General features: G+C 42.5%; 1 long non-coding RNA gene across 1 annotated transcript; it reads left to right on the forward strand.

The window, feature by feature from the left end:
* Positions 1-1,632: 1,632 nt before the first annotated feature.
* LOC141416418 (uncharacterized) lies at positions 1,633-9,488 on the forward strand. The gene is made up of 2 exons (XR_012441144.1): positions 1,633-1,776; positions 9,060-9,488. It is a non-coding gene; the product is annotated as an uncharacterized lncRNA (long non-coding RNA).
* Positions 9,489-9,703: the final 215 nt, after the last annotated feature.

Consider the following 9,703-nt stretch of genomic DNA (forward strand, 5'->3'; position numbering starts at 1 on the left):
TGGTCATGAAACTCTTTCTTTCTATGTTCATGGCTTTGTCTATAGTCGCTGAAAGAAATGAATGACTGATATGGGCAGTAGCAGATAGGAACATCTCTTTGCACTGTGGCATATGCCGCAAACCTGTCTTGAATACTTGTCTTAGAGCTGTAGTATTAAACATAAATATTAGAGTACTGATGTTGCTCTTCCTCTTAAATGCCTGCTCATCACATTGGCCTTGGCTCCTATCAGGGTGATTAAGAATTTCAAAGGGCCAAGCGGTGGTGGCTCACACCTGTAATCCTTGCTACTGAGGAGGCAGAGATTAGGAGGATTTCATTTCAAAGCCCACAAAATAGGAGCAAATAGTAAGAGTCTATCTGAAAAATGCCTAACCCCAGCAGAAATTAAAGAGTAGCAAGGTGGGACCAGGACCCACATTCAAATATGGGGAGTCCTCTGGGATCTGTCCCTGGGCTTGTCCACTTGAATGACCCACAGTACAGGCTCCAACATTATCTGCCTCCCTTTACTACCCACTGGCAAACTTGCACAAATCCAGAAGCTAAGATCTCACACTTATTTTCACTTGACACTACTCCAGAAGGAATCTGCATGTTCCTATTGCTCTTTCTTACCTATTTGTCTTACGTGTGCCAAATACCCAACGTACCAATCAGCTGCATGGCCATTCACCAAATTATCTAGAACTTACATAACACCAGTATTACCGGAGAGATTTTTCACAAGAAGTGATGGTTACACAAAAAAGGTTATCAAACTGTTTCACAAATTTATTGACAGCTGTATCCTCGTGCATGTGCATAGCCCAAGGGGGAATCAGTCTTCCAACAGGAAATATCAATTCCTACAGCAGTGTAGGCTTTCAATGGCAGAGCAATTACATGTCATTCAACTACATTATCATATAGTTACAGCAGAGAAAATCAAAGTGTCTCCTGAAATGCCATATGGGCTTCTGAAGGCTGTCATGTAATAGCACACATTTATTAACCATCATTCCAGAACATCAAGTTAGTGAATGGAATTGTTCTTCCTGAGATCTTTCTCCTTGTTTTGTATATTGTCATCTGGATCTCTTTTTCTTCCTGTTTTTCTGTGACTGTCTGTACTTTTTATCTTTCCTGTTAATTGGAAAGAACATGAATCAGATGAGGAGCCAGCCGTAATTAACTGAATTTTTACTAGTTATGAATTTGAGGAAAACATGTTCAAACCATGGTTCAAACTGAGGTACCATTCAGACAGTTGACAACTTTTTCACATAGCCACTAACACTGTATTAAAAAATCGACATGAATGTTTCGGAGGGACACAAATCACCTCATAACATACACCAGCCATCTGTTATAATTCATAATCTGCTATCATCTTCAAAACGAGGTAATTGCACCTGTTCTATGATGAACTAGGTCCTCTCTCCCAAACTGCTGCAGAGAACGTGTCATTGTGTTGTGTCTCAGCTAATCGGCTATGGATTGGTGCGATATGATGTCACTCAGGGCCTCAACCACTGTACACTTGGAGCCATGCATGAGCACTACCCAATCAGACACGGATACAGAGTGAAAGGGGCGGGCTTGAATGGTGTTGGGCGGGTCTTTAACTGAAACTAGCAGTCAGGGAGCATCTGGGAATTCTCTGCCGGCTTTCTCCTCCGTTGAGGATGTTCAGGTGGTTTTGCCTCAGACTCCATCGTCCCGTGAAATGTCAGACTCAAGCAGATTGCAGTGAGAACTCTGAGCACGCTAAAACCGAGGATCAGACATGCAGGTCAGTATCCTGAAGCCTAAGGGATGCAGTTTGTAACCGTCACTTTACCTCTCCCCAGTATGTGTTCGTCGGTCCTCCTGTAGGGTTGCTGTCCCTGGGGTTGCCTCAAACTTTGAGTGTTGAGGCGGCGACCTTCACTGCCTTATGGCTGTGGGAGGGGGGTGTTAAGACAGGGTCCATGTCTACCGCTCTGCCTAATTGTAGATGAAGAGGAGATGTGCCGGTGTGTGACGATGGCATGATCTGTGGTTCATGCACACCCCAGACTGCCTTCCTCCTCTTGGGCCCAACTCTTTCGCCAACAGCTGTCCAAATAACAGAGCCTCTTTCTTCTAACCATAAATCCCTCAATATCCTCATCCCATCCCGCATTCTCCAATACCATCTTCCACTTTCCACAGCATTATCCACTACTTATGCTCATGGTACAGTTCTAACAGACAGTACTTCATCGTTGTTTTTTTTTCTATTTCAAAGGATGCTTAGTATTTTCCTGTTTGTGCACATTTCACTTGAGAGGAAGGCGGAGAAGTATCACTTGACCCCTTTTTGTTTTTTATAAACTTTACTTTTCTATTTGTGTCCTCTAGGCACTGGCACCTCATTAGAACATTTGGATAATCTGGCAGTTCAGTTCTGGCCCAGGGCTTCAGAACTGACTGTCATCAAGTGCCCACAGCTGCCCTGTGTCTGGTCCCTTGGCATTTCTAGTGAATAGATGTCCCTGGGACCTGTCCTGAGGAGCAGTCTGAGGTGTGGGATTGGTGCCTCTCAGAGCAGTTGGGAAGAATCACTGTCTATATGCTCATGCCAAAGGCAATTTACTTCTTTCTTTTCCTTACCTGCTGTGAGAGTGCTATACTTAATATGATTGCAGCCTTCTTGGACATCCTGATAGCCATTGTTGGGATGGATATCTACAGTTGTACTTTTTGGATCATCTGACAGTTCAATGTTTAGTTTTTTGAAGAACCTTCAGGCTATTTTCCAAAATGATGTATTAAGATTTTTCTCACCAGCAGTGATCCAGGGCTCCATTCTTGCTCTATCCTTGTCCTGTCAAACACATGTTATCCTCCAACCTCTTATTGGGGATGGAAAGTGTGATTTAGTAGGAGAATTGTGGTTTGACCTGAGCACTTCATTCTTGCAAATCAGGCACTCTGTCCCTTGAGAAACGCCACCAGTCCAGATTGCTGTGGTTGTTTTGGAGGTGTGTTCTCCTGAATACTCAAGATCCTCCCTATCACAGCTTTTCAATGAGCTAGGATTACAGGGGTGTACCACTGTTGCTGAACCACTCAACTTCTCGATAATAGCCTTGTGATTACTGTGCTTAGTCTGCTATTTGGCACAGTATTCCCCAAGAAAGTTGTTAGAAACCAGGCTGTCAAGTACCACTGAGGACTGTACAATAAACCTCATAAGGGAATACTCAGTGATCTGTACTTCTCAAATCATCTCTGTCCACACAAATGTCAGTGTGCCCACTTAAAACTGTTTGTTATGGGGACAGGGAGGATAAAGGTGAATAATGGAGTGGGTGACTTCAGCTATGATACACTGTAACAACTTTTGCAAATGTCACATTGGAAACAGTTCAATAGGAATTATAAATAAGTATGTAAAATAATTTGTTTTTCTCTGATTCAGGGAAGTTAGCAAGTGCCCACTCTGCTTTGCTGCCATAGTTTGGAGGACTATGATGTATGCTGTGGAGCAGAATGTATTAAAGCTGAGGTAGCCAATTCATGGACAAACTCCTTTCAGGATAACTGGTAGACCTGGAGTTGTCAGTGTGGTGAGCTGGGGTAGAGGTCTCAGAAGTTCTGAGTGCATGTCTAGGCTGCTTGGAATATACTGGTTTGGAGGCAAGGATGGTGGTCAGGTTTATTTATTTATTTTATTTATTCTTCTCCCTTTCAACTACATGCAGGTGCCCAGATAGAAACTCAACTGTCAGCTGTTTTGCAAACTATGCTGGAAATGCCTTGCATGTGGAAATTGGGTTTTAGCCTCTTTTCTGCCCTTTTCCTAGAGAGTATAGCCTGTGGATGTACATATTTCTGACCATGTATCACCCCCACTTTGTTCTGTAGTCTGGTAGACTCATTTATGTATAGTGCTGTCCATGAACAATACTGGGTGAATTACCCACCCACAGAGCACTTTTGCAGCAGGGTGGCAAAATTTTGTTCCCAATCTTTCTCACTTCAGAGTAATGCTGGCTGTTTGGCATTCTTTCTTGGGCTCATTGCCAGGATAGGATTCATGCCCACCTGCACCTCACCTTTCCATGCTCATTGGATGTGGAAATTTTCTCAGCTGCCCAGTCTATAGATGTCTCTCAACTAATTTATGAATTTGAGAGTGATTTGAAAGGGAGGAGATGTAAGTTTAGTTTGTCCATATATTGAGGAATAGTAAGGAGACCCTTATAGATACCAAAGGTGCTGGGAATTGAACCCAGGTCTTTGCAAATTCTGGACACGCAGTCTTACCACTGTGCTATGTGCTCAAACAACACATCTGACTTTTGTCTGAAATATTTATTTTATTCACATTTAAGGTCATTTTCACATGATAAACAATACAACATATATCCACATACATTCTCTATGAATATTGATTGCATTGTGATTCCTTGTTTATCATTTCAATGTTACAGTCTTACAATTTACACTAGTATAACATAATGATGTCTTTTATCCTAAATTTCACATTTTTTCCTTTACAAAACATGTGCACATGTCAAACAACACATGCCCATGATACATATATGAAACGTGGAGGTGCTTAATAGTATTTGTTGTATTGGATCTATAATACCTAGATAGCGTTGGTGGAGTTACTTCAGTTGAGTGCTGGTGCAGCAAACCTAGAAAATCTAGCAAGTGTGAATTTGAGTCCTACTATCAGCAAAAAATAAAAATAAAAGGCCTAGAGGGGTGCTGGGCTGTACACATTCCTCACGATTTTTCTTTAACTCTTTTATTAAAAATTTATTTTTTGTGATACTGACATTAGTATTCAGGGCCTCAATCTTGCTACTCAGGTGCTCTACCTCTTGCACCACTTTGCCAGCACTATTTTCTATTTGTATTTTCATGTTAGGGTCCAGTAAACTATTTGTCCTACTGGGCTCAAATCAAGATCTTCCTGATTTCTGCCTCCTTACTTGCAAGCATGGCATGTGTGACTAATTGGCTCCCTGCCACTTTATCTGTGTTTTGAGGCAGGATCTCAAAACACAGATAGTGTGATACGTTAGTATGAGTATGTAGCTCATACTATCCTTAAACACACCATTCAGCTTAGGCACACTTGAAACTAGTGATCCTCCAAACTCAGCTTGCAGATTGTTGGGTTGACAGGCTTCTGGCTCCATGTCTGTTTTGGTCAGAGTCTTAGGTCACACATTTAGATCAGCACAGTTTTGATGTGTTTGGGTTGTACTGGGGTTTGAACTTGAGCTCACACTTGCTATGCAAGTACTCTACCACTTAAGCAGATCTCCCTGCTTGCGTCACAGCATCCAGTGAGTTTTTAGTAAGATCTATCCATGAAAAACTACCATGTATCATGACATGCCTGGAAATGTCCTCACAAAGACATGGAACACATACTTCTTCAGTTGTAGCCTATGAGTCATTGTGTTCTTATCTGCCGGTTGCAAATTGAGGCCCTCAGTTGAGTTGCCTGATATTGGCAGGGCAGAACACTATCAAACCAGTATGTGTTTTGAAACCTCCATCATGAGGGCCTGGCAGGTGGTGTTTTTGGAAAGTACTGGATTTCCATTGGTATAAAAGAAATAGCCACAAAGCTCATATACTACCCAGGCACATGTGTCTCAAATCTGTAATCACAGCTACTCAGAGGGCAGATATCAGGAAGATCATGGTTCAAATACAGTCAGGCAAGGAGTTTGTGAGAACTGATCTCAAAAAAAACCCCACAGCACACACAGACACACAAAAATGGGCTGGTGGAGTGGGTCAAGGTGTAGGCCCTGAGTTCAAACCCCAGTACAGAAAAAATACATAAAAGAACATGCATAATATATACAGCAGGAAGGATGAGACACCACAGCACAGAATTTCTTATTTAAATCATGAGGTGTTCCCAAGATTCTGATCTTCAGACATTCATTCCATGACTTGGACATCACGTTTTTTCTCTATACATTCACATCCTTCCTGTAGTCAGTGAGGTGAGGAAATGAAATTTCTTTGCAGTACTGGGGCTTGGATTCAGGACCTATACCTTAAGACAATGAGCCACTCCACCAGTCCTTTTTTGTGAGGTTTTTTTTTTCAAGATAGGCTTTTGCAAACTATTTGCCTGGGTTGGTTTCAAACTGTGATCCTCCTGATCTCTGCATACTGAGTAGCTCAGATTACAGGCATGAGCCATCAGCACCCTGCAGGAAATGAAATTTTGATAAGGGAAATAACAAGAATGGAGCTCCCCTCGGAATTGAAGTTCATGAAATTAAGATGTGCTGCAGGATTACCTGTTATTTCTCTTTCAAATAAGTGTCATAAAGCTGTACACTTGAAACAATAAACCTTACAATTCTGACACTGCTTCTCCTTTGATATGCCTGCTCATAACATTTCACCTGGGTATCTATCAAGAAATTAAATGTGTGCAGGCATCCCACCACATCAAGTGACCAGAAGTAGTTCATTCCATCTTTAGATTTTATACAAACAATACAATATCCATCCATTCAGATTGAAATTCAGTTCCATTTTAGAAAGAGCTTGCCTACATGATTGCCCCAAAGTCACAGGGAGTCTCTAACACACTGTTTGGGAACAGTTTATATCCATTGTACCAAATTGGTACATGAGCCCATTAAATGTGATTATACTGAAAAGTCATGAAACTGGGTTCTGATTTTTCCCAGACTAATTTAATTTTGCATTATTAACAGTAATGCAAAAAATATTTTGCCATTGTAATGGAACAATGTACTAGTAAGTGTTGGGAACCAGTTTGTCTACTCAGATGTTGCCCCAGACACCACAGGCTATAATTTGTTTTCCTCCCAGACTGAAGATATAAGCATATGCTCTTATGGACATGACCTGCTAGAATAATTTTTAATGGCCATGTCCCTTTGGGGACAACCAGGCAGCATGCTTGTGCCTCCTAGCCTGACTCAAAGGTACTCCTGAACAGCTCCATGCAGATCAGGAGCCATGTGATAACCCTGTCTCCTTGGACCTGTAGCAAGTGCACCTTTCCATGGGCAATTACCGGACCTGTGCCTCTGTGGGATGAGAGAGGGTGCAGAAGCATCTGCACAGGTCTCCACCAGGGTGGAGCCAAGACCCAGATTCAAATATGGCAACCCCTCTGGGCTCTTCCCTTGGGCTTGACCACTTGAATGACCCCCAGTCCAGATTCCATTGAAATCTGGTCTCATTTACTATCGACTGGCAACTTTCATGTGTGCAAAATCTCAGTTCTCATGTATATTTTCACTTTTCATTAGTGCAAAAAAATCTTCTTGTTGCTACTTTTATTATTTAGTTACCTGTCCTAAGTACCTCATGTGTCAGTCAACTCCACTGCCCTTCCACAGCTTATAAAAGACTTACAAATCAGCAGTCTTACTCTTGTAGGCTCCTGTAGTCTCTGAACAGAAGATTGTAATAAACTTTGTGTCCCACAAGGAAACATCCTGGCAGGACATGTGAGTTTAGCAAGGGGTCAATGGAGTTTATTAAAGATAAAGGAAAGGAGTTACAAAGGCCATGATGTGACTAGGTGCAACAGAGAGAGCATCTTCCTCTTCAAATGGGTTTAAAACCTTCACTAGCTGCGCCACAGTGACTCACACATGTAATGTTAGCTACACACGAGGCAGAAATCAGGATGATGATGGTTCTAAGACAGCTTGGGCAAAATAGTTCAGATACACTATCTCAATAAAACCCATCACTGAAAAGGGCTGTGAAGTGGCTCAAGGTGTAGGGCCTGAGTTCATGCCCCAATACCTCAAAAAATCAAAAATCAAAAAACCTACTCTGACATGGTATATCCCAACAACCAATAAACAAAGAATCCTGAGGGTCATATGTGGTCCCTGGCTGAAATGGGAATGTTTGAATAGTTTGCACCCAAGTGTATGAATATCCTACAAACATTTATAATTGAAAAGAAGTTTCAAAGAAAGAGAAGAATATTCAACCTGAAATACCACATTAAGTCATGTATGTTTTAAGAGTTCCATACTTTCCCAAATGACTTGCCACTTTACAGGATAATTTTCTTTACAAGGAGTGATGGTTCCACCAAAAGAATATCCAACTATTTCACACATTTTATGACCACATGTCACCTCACACAACACATCACTCTAGCCCCATCAGCAACTGTGGCATCATTCATGTTCCAGGGTCCTTAACTGAAGCTCACCACCTGCTACCATCTTCAGCTGTCTCCAGGTTGTCTTCTCTATTCAGGTGGCTTTGCAGCAGAATCTGTGGCCCTGTGAATTGTCAGACTGAGACAGATGCATAGGGGGGACGCCAAACACAGGGATAGTTGGAGCGGGTTAGCATCCTGATGAGGAAAGGAAAGAGGTTGTTTGTAACCTGTGAGAGTGCATCTGCACACCATGTGCTCCCGAGTATGCTGGCCCGGGGCCTCCATTAGAGCAGGAAGAATGGGGGAACCCCTTCTTCCTGTGGAGGGTGGCAGGATACCTTCACCTCTCTCACTGTTGGTATGGGGCTGGGCAGGCAGCCAGGGCACATGTGCTGTGACTTCACCTCCCATGGGCCACCACCTGCTGCCTGTCCCCACCGCTCCCTCTCCCCAGATGTTGTAGAGGTGTGTGGGTGTGTGGGTGTGTGGCAATGGTAGGAACTGTGGTCCACACACACCCCAGGCTGCCTTCCTCCTGATGGACCAAACTGTTTTATCCCCAGCCTCCCAAATATGTGGAAAGCTGTTTGTTAAATCCACCCAGAAACCCCACCACCTCATATTCAGTGTGCTGAATTCCTAAAATTCCTCCTTCCAGCCTACAGTCCCCAAAACCGACCTCCCCTTTCAACAGCATTATCAAGTATTTGCCTCATGGTACAGCTGCTGTAGTGTTTCATTGTTTTTCCTCCAAATACTGCAGACAAGAATGTTCAAAAGGATGATTAACATTTTTGCTTGTGAACATTTCACCTGTGTAGAATGCAGAGAAAGATCACTTAACCCCCTGTTTAAAATTTATTTATTTTTTTGTTTCTCCTCTGTCTCCCCCTGCACAGGCACTTCATCAGAATGACTCTGGAGTCTCTACTGGTTCAGAGCTACAGAATTTACAGATTGACTGTCTCCAGGTGCCCACAGTTGCCTTGTGTCTGGTCCCTTGGCATTTCTAATGAATAGCAGCCCCTCAATTCCTCCAGTAAAGAAGCCTGAGGTGTGGCTTTGAAGCGTCTCTGAGAAGCTGGGAGGAATCTCATGCTATACACTCATGTAAAAGACACTTTACATGTTTCCATATCTTAGATGCAGTCAATATTGTTTCCTTGCACATCAGACCACAGCTTTCTTGAATAATCTGATATCCATTGTTTTGGATCATACCTAGAATTATGACTTTGGGATCATCTGGCAGTTCAGTTTCATTTTTTGAGTAAACTTCTAGTTATTTTTTTTAAAAATGGTTGTATTAAAATGTATTCTCACCAGCAGTGTACCATCCTCCCTTCTTGCTATATCCAGGTTCAAATGCGGGTTATCCTATATCTTCATTTATAGGTTGTAGCAGGGGCTAGGAGGGAAGCAGGGTTTGAACTCAGGAATTCATTCTTGCAAAACAGATACTGTAGCCCTTGAGTCACACCACCACTGCATTTCTGTGGTTCTTTTTGAGGAAGGGTTTCCAGAGGATACACCAGGACTGGTC

This window comes from Castor canadensis, chromosome 14, assembly GCF_047511655.1.
Source record: "Castor canadensis chromosome 14, mCasCan1.hap1v2, whole genome shotgun sequence".
Classification (NCBI taxonomy): Eukaryota; Metazoa; Chordata; class Mammalia; order Rodentia; family Castoridae; genus Castor; species Castor canadensis.